This window comes from Arachis hypogaea, chromosome 20 (assembly GCF_003086295.3).
Source record: "Arachis hypogaea cultivar Tifrunner chromosome 20, arahy.Tifrunner.gnm2.J5K5, whole genome shotgun sequence".
Lineage (NCBI taxonomy): Eukaryota > Viridiplantae > Streptophyta > Magnoliopsida > Fabales > Fabaceae > Arachis > Arachis hypogaea.
The window spans coordinates 56752149-56770599 of NC_092055.1; the positions used below are offsets into that span (position 1 = coordinate 56752149).

General features: G+C 35.9%; 1 non-coding gene across 1 annotated transcript; it reads left to right on the forward strand.

Annotated features, from left to right (window-relative positions):
- Positions 1-12722: 12722 nt before the first annotated feature.
- Positions 12723-12830, forward strand: LOC112787975 (small nucleolar RNA R71). Its single transcript, XR_003195358.1, has one exon. It is a non-coding gene; the product is annotated as a small nucleolar RNA R71 (small nucleolar RNA).
- The last annotated feature ends 5621 nt before the right edge of the window (positions 12831-18451 follow it).

Here is an 18451-nt window from a genome sequence, read left to right on the forward strand (position 1 = left end):
AAAAGCTATCGCCACGCTTTTATCAGCTTTTTGCCATGCTTTAAAAGCGTGGCAATAGAGCTGTTTTCTTGTAGTGATAGTTGCATTGCTAAAAAGAAAAATACAACTGAGATGTCTAATAAGAGTGGGTACAATGTAAACTCATTATAGCTATGTGGGTAAAGATAGAGAAAACTCAAACCATTCATTTCGCGGGAAGAGGTCGATGCAAATCCAAGAATTTTTTTAGTGCTTGAGTTTTTTGTTAGATTTTTATGCATGACAATGAGAACAATTAGCATTGGTATCTAATTTTTTATTTATGTAATCATCAAACAATTCTCTTAGACTCCTTACCGGTTATTTCAAATAAAAAGGAAAAGAAATTAAGTATTGAAAAGCTAATAACTTAATTTTTTCAGTTTTACTTTAAAAGCTATTACATTTTTTAAGGTTTCAAATATAAACTATTATTTAATTTTTTCTTTATGTCACCCAAAAAAAATTAATTTTTTCTATATAAACACATAAAATTTGAAAGATATGCTCCAGTATGACTCATTCTATTTAGGCCGTGAATACTTGCTTTCGGATTTGTGAATACGTTGAAAATCGGGGAACAAGCTATAGGCTCGTAAAGGATATTTGTTTTTGTGTTTTCTTCTTTGAAATATTTATTTTCGTAAGCTAACCGCATCCTATTTAATTAATGATTGTAGGGGTATATATGGAAACTTAAATGACAAACTACAAGAAAATTTATAGTTATACAATCAACATAACTTAAAGATAAATAACAATTTCTAAACATCCAATTTTTGGCTATACTCCTTATCAACATCTCTGTTTCATTGACCTAAGGAAAAAAATATTTATGAAACTTATCAAACTTTGTAAAAATACAGAAAATAACAATCAAGCTATGCCATTACATTAAGCAGAACCTAATAGGAGGACAAAGAGAAAGCATAAGATTATCCAAATCAGTATTATGTCTATCTACTTGAACAAAAACATACTCGCCATGACCCCAGCTGAAAGCACTAGATTCCCTCAACTTCATCTCTTTCTTATGCAATTTCTCTACATTATTCTTCTCTCTATAAAGCTTATAGAACTTTTGTAATCGAACAACATCCTGACTTCTATTTATGATTCCAACTTCTCATTTAGCCAGCTTTTGCTGAAATATAAATTAAAAAGAAAAAAGACAAGAACAATAATAAAACATAGCTACGCAAACAGATCATGATAGTATTTCATTAATTATACAGAAAATTGTTGACAATGATTATATAGGAAAGTTTATGTAATAAAGTGAAATCAAAGGTGCATCCTTTAATATCCCGTGTTTTTAAAAATTCTGTTACAAATAAAATTGTGATTTATTTTATTTAGTTTGTTTATTATTAGAAACTATTTTAATAAAAGTAATTGAATTGATTATAAGGTAAGTTGATTTTAAATCAATTAAGATTCTTATGTTTATTATAATCGAATATTTTGCATAATTTTAGAAATTAAAAAATAAAAAAGAATTGTACAGTTTAATTTAAAAAAATTTAATTATGAAAAAATTATGACTTATTTTATTAATTTGAACTCTTATTTTATAAATTAATCAATTAAGTGTAGTTAAATTAGTCTTATGAATATTTGGAGATAAGTTAATTAATATTTTTGTGTAAATTTTTATAATTAGTTATTTGAAATTAAAATTCAGTAATAAAAGTATTATATAATTTAATTTAAGAAATTTTTATTATGATCAAATTTCGGTTTATTTTATTAAATTGAGCTCCTAAAGATTAAATTGTTAGAAATGATTAAATTGATTTTGTAAATATTTTAAGTCAATTAATAGTTATGTACAATTTTTATTTTAATTAGTTATTTTATATAAATTAAAATTAAAATTGTGATAGAAAAATAATGAAAGGTCATATAATTTAATTTAGGTAATTGATATTTCAGGTTTAAACTTTATTTTATAAAATGTGATTAGTAGATTCGTTTTATAATTTCAATTGAAAATAATTATTTAAGTTCATTAATATATTGATAAATAAAAATTTATATGTTTCAAAAATAATCTTTAAAATATTATATTTGAATTCTAAATTATTATTCTATCTCAAATATTTTGTAAAATTATTATATTACTCGTATATATTTCACCCTAACTTTAAATTCTGAAATGAAAACCTAATTTTAACCTAATATCACAAATTAACAATGCACACACACTTAGAAAGGGGGAGCTCGAAGCGGGAAATAGAAGAGAAAAAAGGGGGAAATTAGAGAAGAAGCAGAAGGAGAAGGAGAAGAGAGCGAGGAGATGGAAGGGACGGCGCCGGGAAGGGTCCACCGTCGTCACCGTCGCCGTAGAGTGGAGGTAGAGCAGTGACCGAGAGAGAACCTGATGCGAGGAAGAGAAGACGATGCACGAGAGGGAGACAGAGACCACGACGGAGCTATTCTGCTACCAACACTGTGTCCTACCACCGTCCTCGTTGCATTTTATTCTGTCGTCGTCTTCGTGGAGGTCCATGCATTGAGGAAACCACCGCCACTGGAGCCCTAGCTACCGCCGCCGTGGGAGCTCGCCACCACTGTGAAGATGAACCGAGGCAAGCATTCTTGCTCCTGGTTTCTGTTCTATTTTTGCTTTTGGTTTTTGTTCTGTTCTTGCTTTGATTTACACGTTTTTACTGTTTTTGCTATGCTTATTTTGATTCGATTTTTGTATATGTCCTTGTCTTGGGTTTCATGAAATTGTTTCAGCCACTGTAATTGCAATTTGTAATGATGTGGTTGCTATAAGAGACGATGGAAGTGTTACGATTTCCGTGGGGATTAATGCTATCGCTGCTGCCTCGTCGTAATCTCGCCTCCAGTTTCTTTTAATTGCGACACCGAGGTGGGGGGGTTAAATTTAAACGATTTTAATTTAAGAATGCCCACAAAGGATATTAAATAGCTGCAAATAGGTTTAATTGTTATGAGTGATTAATTGGTAATATGAATGTTGAATTGTTGTTGCGAATGTGATTGGAATTGTTGATTAGTGATATTGATTGATTATGTGGTTTGCAAATTGTTGATGAATAATTGCTGAGAATTCTGAATTTTGATGGATTACAGTTGATTGGTTGCCGTTGAGCTGGTTATTTGATATATTGTAATGATGGTGAACTTGATTGGTGGATGATTTAGAATTGGTTTTGAGAGGTATTGAAGGGCTGGATTTTGAAATATTTAAAATGCTTGTTAAAAATCTGATTCTTAAGATAAAATGACAACTTTGAAAGCGAACCGGTAATTCGATGGTGATTAAAATGATATATGAATGAGAGTTAAGTGAACTACAATAAGTATAGTTATTAAGTTGTGGAATCTGTTTTTTCTTGCAAAATTTTTAAAACAATAATAACTTGTTGGATCTGCTGAAAATATTTCAAATTGAATTTTGAAATAGAATCAATTTTAAATGAAACTTTGGTATTAGTATTTAAATGTCATAAAATTTCAGAACTGTTGGAATTGTGGTTTTAAAGATATGAATTTTTGAAATATGATGCATTATGCAGTAGGAACCAGGTTCTGTTTTTTAAGTCAGTAACTTTGAGAGCATATAACTTTTAATTCTGGATGGATATTGAAGTACAACAAATTAGTGGTGAAAATTGAGTATGTCTAGTATATGTGATTTAAATTTCAGGGCTGTTCATGTTTTAACGAGTTATGAGACTTGGAAGATGATATGTTCAATGGCTTTAGAATTCTGCAAAAATTACCTAACTTCCAAGCTACATAACTCCTTCATTAAAAATGGTATTGACCTGGAACCAATTGGGAAAGAAACCTAGATAAGTTAAGTTGAATTATATTAATTTTCAAGGTTGTTGAATTTAATTTGGATTATTTACGAAACTTTGAATATTGCACGCTGCTGTTATTTTCTGGTTTTTTAAACATTGCAGAACAGTCACAATTTTTCTTCTATTTTTGAGGCTAGAGTGACCAGAAAATTATGATTTTTAGTTTTTTAAAAAGCTTAGTCTGAAATGGTCGTCTGGACATAAAGTTTATGCAATTCTGAGTTCACTTGATATATTAATAATATGGAGAAAATTAATCTGCCACGACTATTTTTGTGACAACTTTGGCTATAAGAGTTTAAAAGAAAATGATTTTTATATCATTAAACAGATATTTTTGAGATTAGTAAAGTAAAGACTATGGTGATACCTTGAATGATTCTTTTGAGAAAGGATAATTGGTTTATGAGGTGGTTGGCCTGGGCGTGGGTTTTAAACCGCTTGTGTATTTGCAATTATAAAAGAAAGAGAAAAAAGCAGTATGATAAAGAGAATAGAGAGCAGAAGACCTATTGTAAGGTCATTTGTTGCATTAAAGCAACTCCAGAGATGTTTGGATATATATTTTTTGCTTGAGGCAACCTAGAGCTTCTGTAGGGAATCTAAGATACCTATAGTAATTTTCTGTTCCCCAGAGCAGAGTATATATTTTCCTACAAGTAGAAAGCAGAGATTGTCTCAATAGAGCTGCTACTAATATATGCACATTTATTTGGAATGGAAGATCGTATCCGGAAAATCGTGGACTCGTGACCGGATAAATGTCGGAAATGCAGCTAGTCAATCGACACATGAGATCATGGTCTGTACTAGGACTAGACTTTCATCATATGCATTTGTGAGACTTATTTGGGTGTGCTTGTACTGTGTGTGATTTATTTGCATTTATTTTGACTTTTAATTGTTGCTTGCATTCTTTGTTTCTCTGTACTATCTGATTTGCTTGTGTATGTATTTTACTTTTATATTGGAGGTTGTTAATTAGAAAGATTTTTAAGAAATATAACTTGAAGTTGATAATCTACTTTTCTAACATAATTTTCAAAGGATTTCATGGAACTAATGAAAATGAATATTGTTGAACTAAATTAACTATTTGCGTTTTTATTCTTTACTTTCACGGCATTCTCGACCTCTACTGAGAACTTGGGGTTTGGTTCTCATCCCAAAATTTTTCACCCTTTTAGTGACACAAGTTTGAAGACTTAATATGAACCTGCGAGTGATTAGTAGGCTTTCTTTATGATTTTAGTTGCTTTCATAGAGTACTTTCGCTGTTGTCCCTTGAGATTTTATTTTACATAAAGGGGTAGGTATGGTTTGTTGTACTTGAGTTTTATTTAATTTCTTTTGTATAAAATTTATTACTAATAGTATTTGTGTGATTATTATTACTTTTAAATCTTTGGTATATATCTTTAAAGAATAAAAACAAAATTTTCTGGCATTTTCTTAAAAAACTAGAACACGATAACGATATAAAGGCTCAGTAATTAAGTAGTTAATAGAAAAGATTACGTAATGTTCTTTCTAGTAGAAATACCATGACTTAAGCAAGGTATTTTGCTGAAAAGGATGTTACAATATGGTATCAGAGCAGTCCTTCCTGTAGAGTCTTGGAAGTGGACTGACTATGCTTCATTGCATACTCTGAGTGTCTGTCATGCCTTAAGACTTGTCATAGTGACGAGAGTTTATGTTATATATGCATGACTGTCTGTTGATTAATGCTATTAGTTTACCATTACATACCTCATGGTATTAAGTTTGACCAACTTAACACTAATGATTTATGTATATGATAACACATATGTGTTATAATAGACAAAATAGAAGCAGTAGGTAATGCGAGTCACGGGGGTTTAGGTGCGTTAGAGGTTACTTTTTAAGGTTTATTCCGTTCCGAAGTATAATCTTCATTCGTGCCGTGTAACTTAGTTCACCGTTTGATAAACCCCAATTTTGTGGTTTATCTTGTGCTTAATTTTGGGGATTTTATCAACTTATCTCACATTTATTCAATAAAATAGCATGGTTTTGTAAATCTCCTTAAATTTATGCTTAAGTGTGAAAACATACTTTTTAGATCTTAAAATAGCTAAATTTAATTCACTTTAATTCTATTCGATACCTTGCTGTGTTTGTTAAGTGATTTTAGGTTCATAAGGCAAGTATTGGATGGAAGAAGTGAAGAGAAAAGCATGCAAGGTGGAAAATTCTTGAAAAAACAAGGATTTTGAGTGTATACATCGACGTGCACGCGTGGCATGACGGGCACGCGTGAAGATGAAGTCGCCAGGAGACCCGTACACGTGACATGATGCGTACGCGTGAAAAAAAAATGCTAGACGATGTGTACGCGTGGCCCATGCGTGTGTGTCACAGCAGGCACGTGACTTCATTAAAGTGAAAATGCTGGGGGCGATTTCTGAGCTGCCCAGGCCCAAATCCAACTCATTCCTAAGGCTATTTCATGTAGAATTCAAGCATGGGCAAAGGGGGAGCAATTAGTTGTAGGTTAGCATCATGTAGTTTAGTTTTCTAGAGAGATAAGCTCCCTCTTCTCTCTCGAATTAGGGTTCTTAGGGTTAATTACATCTTAAATCTAGGTTTAATTTCTTGTTTCTACATTTTTATTCTCTTAGTTTGTAGTGTTAATTTTCTTTTTATGCCTCTTTTTAGTTTTATGAATGCTCATGTTGGATTTGGATTTTCTTTAATGCAATTTGATGTTTGATGTTCTTTTATTGTTAATTTGAGTAGGTATAGTTAATTCCTTGCAATTAGTAGTTGTAAGATTTTATCTTTCCTTACAATTTACTATGCTTTCTTTTTATGCCTTCCAAGTGTTTCACAAAATGTTTGGTTGGATGTTAGAGTAGATTTTTGAGCATTCTTGACTTGGAAAGAGAAATTAGGCAATCTTGAGTCATGGATACCCAACTCATGTTGGTGATCTAGAGTGATTAGTTAATATTATTTTCATTGACTCTAATCTCTTGCTAATTCAATTAGCGGGTTGATTAGGACTTTTGGATTGAGATTAACTAGTCCTATTTAACTTTCTCCCTATGTTGAAGATGACATTGTACCTTCTTCCGATGTTGGAGATGACGAAATAGGATTAGCTCTTGTTAATTATTATATAACTAGGATAGAAAGCCTTAATTCTCAATTCTTGTCATGAATGTCTCTCTTTATTATTTGCTTCTTTAGTTGTTTGTTTTAATTCTCTTGCCATTTATTTCTTGCCCTTTTATCAATCAAACCCCCTCGTGTTCCTTTATAGCCAATAATTGATCACTTCATTGTAATTCCTTGTGAGACGACCTGAGGTTTAAATACTTCGGTTAATTCTTATTGGTGTCTGGTGCACGAAATTGTGATCTCTGGTAATGGCTTCTTAGGCCAGATACTCTGATCTAGTTTTACAGTCTGTCACAACTTCGATACAACTAACCAGCAAGTGCACTGGGTCGTCCAAGTAATACCTTACGTGAGTAAGGGTCGAATCCCACGGAGATTGTTGGTATGAAGCAAGCTATGGTCACCTTGTAAATCTCAGTCAGGCAGATATAAAGTGATTATGTGGTTTTCGAATTATAAATAATAGAATAGGGATAGAGATACTTATGTAATTCATTGGTAGGAATTTCAGATAAGCGAATGGAGATGCTTTTCGTTCCTCTGAACCTCTGCTTTCCTGCTATCTTCATCCAATCAGTCTTACTCCTTTCCATGGCTGGCTTTATGTGATACATCACCACTGTCAATGGCTACTTTCGGTCATCTCTCGGGAAAATGATCCAATGCCCTGTCACGGCACGGCTAATCGTCTGGAGGCATCACCCTTGTCAATGGCTTCATCTTATCCTCTCAGTGAATAATATGCTCACGCACCCTGTCACGGCACGGCTATTCATCTGTCGGTTCTCGATCATGCTGGAATAGGATTTACTATCCTTTTGCGTCTGTCACTAATGCCCTGCAATCGCGAGTTAGGAGCTCGTCACAGTCATTCAATCATTGAATCCTACTCGGAATACCACAGACAAGGTTTAGACATTCCGGATTCTCTTGAATGCTGCCATCATTCTAGCTTACACCACGAAGATTCTGGTTAGGAGATCTAAGAGATACTCATTCTAGCTTATTTCATGTAGAACAGAAGTGTTTGTCAGGCACGCGTTCATAAGGGAGAAGGATGATGAGCGTCACACATAATCATCACCTTCATCACGTTCTTGGGTGCGAATGGATATCTTAGAAGCGAAATAAGAAGAATTGAATAGAAAACAGTAGTACTTTGCATTAATCTTTGAGGGACAGCAGAGCTCCACACCTTAATCTATGGAGTGTAGAAACTCTACCGTTAAAAATACATAAGTGAAGGTCCAGGCATGGCCGAGATGGCCAGCCCTCTAAAACGTGATCAAAGGATCATAAGGTAATCCAAAGATCCCAAGATGCCTAATACAATAGTAAGAGGTCCTATTTATAATAAACTAGCTACTAGGGTTTACATGAGTAAGTATTTGATGTATAAATCCACTTCCGGGGTCCACTTGGTGTGTGTTTGGGCTGAGCTTAAGTGTTGCACGTGCAGAGGCCAATTGTGGAGTTGAACGCCAGTTTCTGTGCCAGTTTGGGCGTTCAACTCTGGTTTGGATCCTTTTCTGGCGCTGGACGCCAGATTTGGGCAGAAGGCTGGCGTTGAACGCCAGTTTACGTCGTCAATTCTTGGCCAAAGTATGGACTATTATATATTGCTGGAAAGCCCTGGATGTATACTTTCCAACGCAATTGGAAGCGCGCCATTTTGAGTTCTGTAGCTCCAGAAAATCCACTTTGCGTGCAGGGAGGTCAGAATCCAATAGCATCAGCAGTCCTTTTTCAACCTCTGAATCTGATTTCTGCTCAAGTCCCTCAATTTCAGCCAGAAAATACCTGAAATCACAGAAAAACACACAAACTCATAGTAAAGTCCAGAAATGTGAATTTAACACAAAATCTATTAAAAACATCCCTAAAAGTAACTAGATCCTACTAAAAACATACTAAAAACAATGCCAAAAAGCGTATAAATTATCCGCTCATCACAACACCAAACTTAAATTGTTGCTTGTCCCCAAGCAACTGAAAGTCAAATAGGATAAAAAGAAGAGAATATACTATAAATTCCAAACTATCAATGAAACATAGCTCCAATCATATGAGCGGGACTTATAGCTTTTTGCCTCTTGAATAGTTTTGGCATCTCACTTTATCCATTGAGGTTCAGAATGATTGGCATCTATAGGAACTTCAGATTTCGAATAGTGTCATTGACTCTCCTAGTTCAGTATGATAATTCTTGAACACAGCTTCTTTATGAGTCTTGGCCGTGGCCCTAAGCACTTTGTTTTCCAGTATTACCACCGGATACATAACTGCCACAGACACATAATTGGGTGAACCTTTTCAGATTGTGACTCAGCTTTGCTAGAGTCCCCAATTAGAGGTGTCCAGGGTTCTTAAGCACACTCTTTGTTTTTGCTTTGGACCTTGACTTTAACCGCTCAGTCTCAAGTTTTCACTTGACACCTACACGCCACAAGCACATGGTTAGGGACAGCTTGGTTTAGCCGCTTAGACTAGGATTTTATTCCTTTAGGCCCTCCTATCCACTGATGCTCAAAGCCTTGGGATCCTTTTTATTTGCCCTTGCCTTTTGGTTTTAAGGGTTATTGGCTTTTTCTGCTTGCTTTTTCTTTTTCTTTATATTTTTTTTTTCTATTCCTTTTTTTTTTCTGCAAGCTTTGTTCTTTGCTGCTTTTTCTTGCTTCAAGAATCATTTTTATGATTTTTCAGATTATCAAATAACATGTCTCCTAGTCATCATTCTTTCAAGAGCCAACATATTTAACATTCTTAAACAACAACTTCAAAAGACATATGCACTGTTCAAGCATACATTCAGAAAACAATAAGCATTATCACCACATCAATATAATTAAACTAAGTTCAAGGATAAATTCAAAACTTATGTACTTCTTGTTCTTTTGAATTAAAACATTTTTCATTTAAGAGAGGTGATGGATTCATAGGACATTCATAACTTTAAGACATAGTTACTAACTACTAATGATCATGTAATGAAGACACAAACATAGATAAGCACATAACATAGAAAATGAAAAACAGAGAAAGTAAGAACAAGGAATGAGTCCACCTTAGTGATGTCCTTGAGCTCTTCTATGTCTCTTCCTTGTCTTTGCTGCTCCTCCTTCATTGCTTTTAGATCTTCTCTGATTTCATGAAGGATGATGGAGTGCTCCTGATGTTCCACCCTTAGTTGCTTCCAATAATTGTGTGGAAGAAAATGAATCCCCTGAGGTATCTCAGGGATCTCTTGATTTGCAGTCAAATGTTCTACCACTGAGCTATAGACCCTTGATGGAAGCTTTTGTCTTCCCTTTCCTCTTTCTAGAGGTTTCTCTGGCCTTAGGTGCCATCAATGGTTATGGAAAAAACAAAAAAGCTATGCTTTTGCCACACCAAACTTAGAATGTTGCTCGCCCTCGAGCAAAAGAAGAAAGAATAGAAGAATAAGAAGAAGATATGGAGGAGATGGATGGGAGTGTGTATTCGGCCATATGGGTGGGATTGGGTGGGAGAGAGATGTTGAATTTTTGAAGGTAGTGGGTGTATGGATGTGAGTGGTAAATGGAAAAAAAGAAGGGATGATCATGAATGGAAAGAGAGATGATGAGGTAGGTGGGGATCCTGTGGGGTCCACAGATCCTGAGATGATCCTGTGGGGTCCACAGATCCTGAGGTGTCAAGGCATTTACATCCCTGCACCAATTTAGGCATATAAAATGCCCTTGCACACAACTCTGGGCGTTCAGCGCCAGGTTGGTGCCCATTTTGGGCGTTCAACGCCCCTTTGCTGCCATTTCTGGCGTTGAACGCCAGAACCATGCTTGTTCTGGGCGTTCAGCGCCAGGATGCTCCCATTCTGGGCGTTCAGCGCCAGAACTATGCTCTGTTCTGGCGTTTGAACGCCAGACAGATGCTCATCCAGGGTGTGATTTTTCTTCTACTGTTTTTGATTCCGTTTTTAATTTTTCTATTTATTTTGTGACTCCACATGATCATGAACCAAGAAAACATGAAAAATAAGAATTAGATAAACATTGGGTTGCCTCCCAACAAGCGCTTCTTTAATGTCAATAGCTTGACAGTGGGCTCTCATGGAGCCTCACAGATGTGCAGAGCTTTGTTGAAACTCTCCAACACCAAACTTAGAGTTTGACTGTGGGGGCTCTGGTTGACTCTGCTTGGAGAGAAGCTTTTCCTGCTTCCTCCCCATGGTTGCAGAGGGAGATCCTTGAGTTTTGAATACAAGGGAGTTCTCATTCCATTGAAGGACTATTTCACCTCTGTCAACATCAATCACAGCTCTTGCTGTGGCCAGGAAAGGTCTTCCTAGGATGATGGATTCATCCTCTTCCTTTCCAGTATCCAGGACTATAAAATCAGTAGGTATGTAAAGGCCCTCAACCTTTACTAATACATCTTCTACTTGTCCATAAGCCTGTTTTCTTGAGCTGTCTGCCATCTCTAGTGAGATTTTAGCAGCTTGCACCCCATAGATTCCCAGTTTCTCTATTACAAAGAGGGGCATGAGGTTTATTCCTGAACCAAGGTCACACAGAGCCTTAAAGATCATGGTGCCTATGGTACAGGGTATTATGAACTTTCCAGGATCCTGTCTCTTCTGAGGCAATGTCAGTTGATCCAGATCACTTAGTTCATTGATGAACAAGGGAGGTTCAACTTCCCAAGCATCAATGCCAAACAATTTGGCATTCAGCTTCATGATTGCACCAAAAAACTTGGCAGTTTGCTCTTCAGTGACATCCTCATTCTCTTCAGAAGAGGAATACTCATCAGAGCTCATGAAGGGCATAAGAAGGTTCAATGGGATCTCTATAGTCTCTAGATGAGCCTCAGAGTCCTTTGATTCCCCAGAGGGAAGCTCCTTATTGATCACTGGACGTCCCAGGAGGTCTTCCTCCTTGGGATTCACGTCCTCTCCTTTCCTCACAGGTTCGGCCATGGCACTTATGTCAATGGCCTTGCACTCTCCTTTTGGGTTCTCTTCTGTATTGCTTGGGAGAGTACTAGGAGGGATTTCAGTGATCCTTTTACTCAGCTGGCTCACTTGTGCTTCCAGATTTCTAATGGAAGACCTTGTTTCATTCATAAAACTTACAGTGGCCTTAGATAGATCAGAGACTAGATTTGCTAAATTAGAAGCATTTTGTTCAGAGTTCTCTGTCTGTTGCTGAGTTGATGATGGAAAAGGCTTGCTATTGCTAAACCTGTTTCTTCCACCATTATTAAAGCCTTGTTGAGGCTTTTGATCCTTCCATGAGAAATTTGGATGATTTCTCCATGTTGAGTTATAGGTGTTTCCATAAGGTTCACTAAGTAATTTACCTCTGCTATTGCAGGGTTCTCAGGATCATAAGCTTCTTCTTCAGAAGAAGCCTCTTGAGTACTGTTGGATGCAGCGTGCATTCCATGCAGACTCTGAGAGATCATATTGACTTGCTGAGTCAATATTTTATTCTGAGCCAATATGGCATTCAGATTATCAACTTCAAGAACTCCCTTCTTCATAGGCGTCCCATTACTCACAGGATTCCTTTCAGAAGTGTACATGAACTGGTTATTAGCAACCATGTCAATGAGTTCTTGAGCTTCTGCAGGCGTTTTCTTTAGGTGAATGGATCCACCTGCAGAAGTGTCCAGTGACATCTTTGATAGCTCAGATAAACCATCATAGAATATATCCAGGATGGTCCATTCTGAAAGCATGTCAAAAGGACACTTTTTGGTCAACTGTTTGTATCTTTCCCAAGCTTCATAGAGAGATTCACCTTCTTTCTGTCTGAAGGTTTGAACATCAGCTCTAAGCTTGCTCAGCTTTTGAGGAGGAAAGTACTTGGCTAAGAAAGCCGTGACCAGCTTATCCCAAGAGTTCAGGCTGTCTTTGGGTTGAGAATCCAACCATAATCTAGCTCTGTCTCTTACAGCAAAAGGGAAAAGCATGAGCCTGTAGACTTCAGGATCTACTCCATTAGTCTTTACAGTATCACATATCTGCAAGAATTCAGTCAAGAACTGAAAAGGATCTTCAGATGGAAGTCTATGAAACTTGCAGTTCTGCTGCATTAGAGAAACTAATTGAGGTTTCAGCTCAAAGTTGTTTGCTCCAATGGCAGGAATGGAGATGCTTCTTCCATGTAAATTGGAATTAGGTGCAGTAAAGTCACCAAGCATCTTCCTTGCATTATTATTATTTTCGGCTGCCATCTCCTCTGCCTGTTCGAAAATTTCTGAAAGGTTATCTCTGGATTGTTGTATTTTAGCTTCTCTTAATTTTCTCTTCAGAGTCCTTTCAGGTTCTGGATCTGCTTCCACAAGAATGTTCTTATCCTTGCTCCTGCTCATATGACAAAGAAGAGGGCACAGAAAAATAATAATAATAATAGAGATTCTCTTTACCACTGTATAGAGGTTCCCTTATGTAAGTGGAAGAAGAGGGGGAGACAAAGAATGTAATGTAAAGGAAGAAGCACAACTGTACGAATGGAAGAGATGTGAGATGAGATGTTAGGATATGAATGAATAAATAGAGTAAGATGGGGGAGGGAAATTTTTCGAAAATTATTTTGAAAAAGAGTTAGTGATTTTTGAAAATAGTTTTTGAAAAATGTTTAGTAATTTTTTTCGAAAATTTTTTTTTTTGAAATCAAAAATAAAAATTAAAAATAATTAGTTAATTAAAAAGAAATTTTGAAAAAGGGGGAAGATATTTTCGAAAATAGAGAGAGAGAGAGTTAGTTAGGTAGTTTTGAAAAAGTTAAGAAACAACAAAAAGTTAGTTAGTTAGTTGAAACAAATTTTGAAAAAGATAAGAAGTTAGGAGGTTAGAAAAGATATTTTGAAAAGATATTTTTGAAAAAGATAAGATAAGAAGATATTTTTGAAAAGATATGATTGAAATTAGTTTTGAAAAAGATTTGATTTTTAAAATCTCAATTAATGACTTGATTCATAAGAAATCACAAGATATGATTCTAGAACTTAAAGTTTGAATCTTTCTTAACAAGCAAGTAACAAACTTCAAATTTTTGAATCAAAACATTAATTGATTATGTTATTTTCGAAAATTATGATATAAAATAAGAAAAAGGTTTTTGAAAATTATTTTTTTGGAATTTTCGAAAATAATCATGAATTTTGAAAAAGACTTTGAATTTTGAAAAAGATTTTGAAAAAGATAAGATTTTCAAATTGAAAATTTGATTTGACTCATGAGAAACAATTTGATTTTAAAAATTTTTGAAAAAGTCAATCCAAATTTTCGAATTTGATGAGAGAAAAAGGGAAAGATATTTTTTTGATTTTTGAAATTTTTATGATGCAAGAGAAAAACACTAAAAAGATGCAATGCATGAAATTTTTAGATCAAAACATGTGATGCATGCAAGAATGCTATGAATGTTAAGATGAACACCAAGAACACTTTGAATGTCATGATGAACATCAAGAACATATTTTTGAAAAATTTTTAATGCAAAGAAAACATGCAAGACACCAAACTTAGAATTCTTTAATGCTTAGACACTAAGAATTCAAGAATGCATATGATAAACATGAAAAGACACAAAACAAAAAATCATCAAGATCAAACAAGAAGACTTACCAAGAACAACTTGAAGATCATGAAGAACACTATGAATGCATGATATTTTCGAAAAAATGCAAGATGCATATGCAAGTGACACCAAACTTATGATATGACTCAAGACTCAAACAAGAAACACAAAATACTTTTGATTTTTATGATTTTCTAATTTTTTTTTTTGGATTTTTTTCGAAAATAATATGAAAAAGAAAAATAAGGATTCCAAAATTTTTAATATGAATTCCAGGAATCTTGCATTCTTAGTCTAAAGCTTCAGTCCAGGAATTAGACATGGCTCACTAGCCAACCAAGCTTTCAATGAAAGCTCCAGTCCAAAACACTAGACATGGCCAATGGCCAGCCAAGCTTTAGCATGTAGATCAGGAACAGTAGCAGGTGGATCAGCAACAACTAGCTTGCTCTTGATAACAAATTGCTGCCTCAGTCCAAATAAATTTAGACATGGCCTTACAGCCAGCCAGGCTTTACATGCTTCATGAAACACTAGAATTCATTCTTAAAAATTTTGAATAAATTTTTGAAAACATTTTTATTTTTTTATTTTTTTTTGTTTTTTTTTTTCGAAAACAAGAGAAATTTTTTTGAAAATATTTTTGAAAGATTTTTGAAAACAAAACAAAAAGAAAATTACCTGATCTGAGCAACAAGATGAACCGTCAGTTGTCCAAACTCAAACAATCCCCGGCAACGGCGCCAAAAACTTGGTGCACGAAATTGTGATCTCTGGTAATGGCTTCTTAGGCCAGATACTCTGATCTAGTTTTACAGTCTGTCACAACTTCGATACAACTAACCAGCAAGTGCACTGGGTCGTCCAAGTAATACCTTACGTGAGTAAGGGTCGAATCCCACGGAGATTGTTGGTATGAAGCAAGCTATGGTCACCTTGTAAATCTCAGTCAGGCAGATATAAAGTGATTATGTGGTTTTCGAATTATAAATAATAGAATAGGAATAGAGATACTTATGTAATTCATTGGTAGGAATTTCAGATAAGCGAATGGAGATGCTTTTCGTTCCTCTGAACCTCTGCTTTCCTGCTATCTTCATCCAATCAGTCTTACTCCTTTCCATGGCTGGCTTTATGTGATACATCACCACTGTCAATGGCTACTTTCGGTCATCTCTCGGGAAAATGATCCAATGCCCTGTCACGGCACGGCTAATCGTCTGGAGGCATCACCCTTGTCAATGGCTTCATCTTATCCTCTCAGTGAATAATATGCTCACGCACCCTGTCACGGCACGGCTATTCATCTGTCAGTTCTCGATCATGCTGGAATAGGATTTACTATCCTTTTGCGTCTGTCACTAACGCCCTGCAATCGCGAGTTAGGAGATCGTCACAGTTATTCAATCATTGAATCCTACTCGGAATACCACAGACAAGGTTTAGACCTTCCGGATTCTCTTGAATGCTGCCATCATTCTAGCTTACGCCACGAAGATTCTGGTTAGGAGATCTAAGAGATACTCATTCTAGCTTATTTCATGTAGAACAGAAGTGTTTGTCAGGCACGCGTTCATAAGGGAGAAGGATGATGAGCGTCACACATAATCATCACCTTCATCACGTTCTTGGGTGCGAATGGATATCTTAGAAGCGAAATAAGAAGAATTGAATAGAAAACAGTAGTACTTTGCATTAATCTTTGAGGGACAGCAGAGCTCCACACCTTAATCTATGGAGTGTAGAAACTCTACCATTAAAAATACATAAGTGAAGGTCCAGGCATGGCCGAGATGGCCAGCCCTCTAAAACGTGATCAAAGGATCATAAGGTAATCCAAAGATCCCAAGATGCCTAATACAATAGTAAGAGGTCCTATTTATAATAAACTAGCTACTAGGGTTTACATGAGTAAGTATTTGATGTATAAATCCACTTCCGGGGCCCACTTGATGTGTGTTTGGGCTGAGCTTAAGTGTTGCACATGCAGAGGCCAATTGTGGAGTTGAACGCCAGTTTCTGTGCCAGTTTGGGCGTTCAACTCTGGTTTTGGATCCTTTTCTGGCGCTGGACGCTAGATTTGGGCAGAAGGCTGGCGTTGAACGCCAGTTTACGTCATCAATTCTTGGCCAAAGTATGGACTATTATATATTGCTGGAAATCCCTGGATGTCTACTTTCCAACGCAATTGGAAGCGCGCCATTTCGAGTTCTGTAGCTCCAGAAAATCCACTTTGAGTGCAGGGAGGTCAAAATCCAACAGCATCAGCAGTCCTTTTTCAACCTCTGAATCTGATTTCTGCTCAAGTCCCTCAATTTCAGCCAGAAAATACCTGAAATCACAGAAAAACACACAAACTCATAGTAAAGTCCAGAAATGTGAATTTAACACAAAATCTATTAGAAACATCCCTAAAAGTAACTAGATCCTACTAAAAACATACTAAAAACAATGCCAAAAAGCGTATAAATTATCCGCTCATCAGTGTCTGTACTTGTGATAACCAAACATTAAAACTTTGATTGAGCATTACTTGTCGATTGGGAACTATACTTGCAATGAAGTTATTTTCCTCTAACCGAGAAGAAATTCTTAGCCAACGGTTATGCTCTTTCAAGTTTTTGGCGCCGTTGCCGGGGAATTGCAATGGTGCTATGTTATTGGCTATTGTATATATGTTGATATTGTGAATATACTTCTTTGTTAGTTTTTGCTTGCTTTAGGAGTTAGTTTTTATTAGTGCTTATTAGTATTCATTTTTATTTTCTCTTGTCACTATGAATTCTCATCATTTTGGCTATGAGGTTAGTTACAATTATATTGTAGGGAATGAAAGCTTCAATGAGGAACCACATTGTGAGAATGGATGTCAAATTAGGGAGGAGCCACATGTTTATGGTCAACCTTCATGGCAACACCCTCCTCCAATCTCTCATGGCTACAATCCACCTAATAATGTACATAATTATGAACCAATCCCTCAACATCGTTGTCAATCATACTCACAAGCTTCATACCACCATGCACTTTCATATGATCTTAACCCATATTTACCATACCAACCATCACATGAAACATACTTAGAGCCACCATCATTCCAACACCAATACTCCCAAGAACCACAAATTCCATACACACCACCTCAAGACTTTCACCAAAATGAACCACCTTCCAATTATGAACCCTTTCCCTGAAACAATGAATCTTCTCTTCCACCACCACCTTCATTGGACCAATCTCTCCAACCCCTAAGGCAAGAACAACAAGAACTACTAATTCGTTGCCAAAAGCAAGGAGAAGTGTTGGCTAACTTCACCGAAGTGATGAACCAAATGACCTCTTTGTGCACAACTATCCAAGACACCCTTATTGCTAAATGTGGAGGATTAGTTGAGGAGCACAATGAGAAGGAGAATTGGGAACTTCAAGGTGAAGAAGAAGAGTTGAAGCAAGAAGTGCAACAAGAGGAGGAGGTAGAGATAATTGAACCAAAGGAAGTGGTTGAAGATTTAGGAGATGTTGAGTGCAAGGAGGAATCTCAAGTTGAAGAGCCTTCTTCCATGGAGTTTGAAGTTGATGTTGAGGAGAATAGTGCACAACCTCTAAGGCATGTTGTAAATGAAGAATTGGAAGAAGTGGGGCAAGCACCAAGTTCCCCTATCTACGATGATTACGCATCAACATATGATCCTCTTGAGTTTGAAGAATCCCTCCCCATTGGGCTTGGAATTGATGATGAGGTAGATTTCACTCAACCTCCAAGATATGATTTGAGTGATGGGGAAGAGCTTGAAGAAATTGGTGAAGAAGAATTTGAACTTGAGGAAGCTTGGCAAGAGGAAGAGCTTGAAACACCTTGCCAAGTGGTGGAAGCCT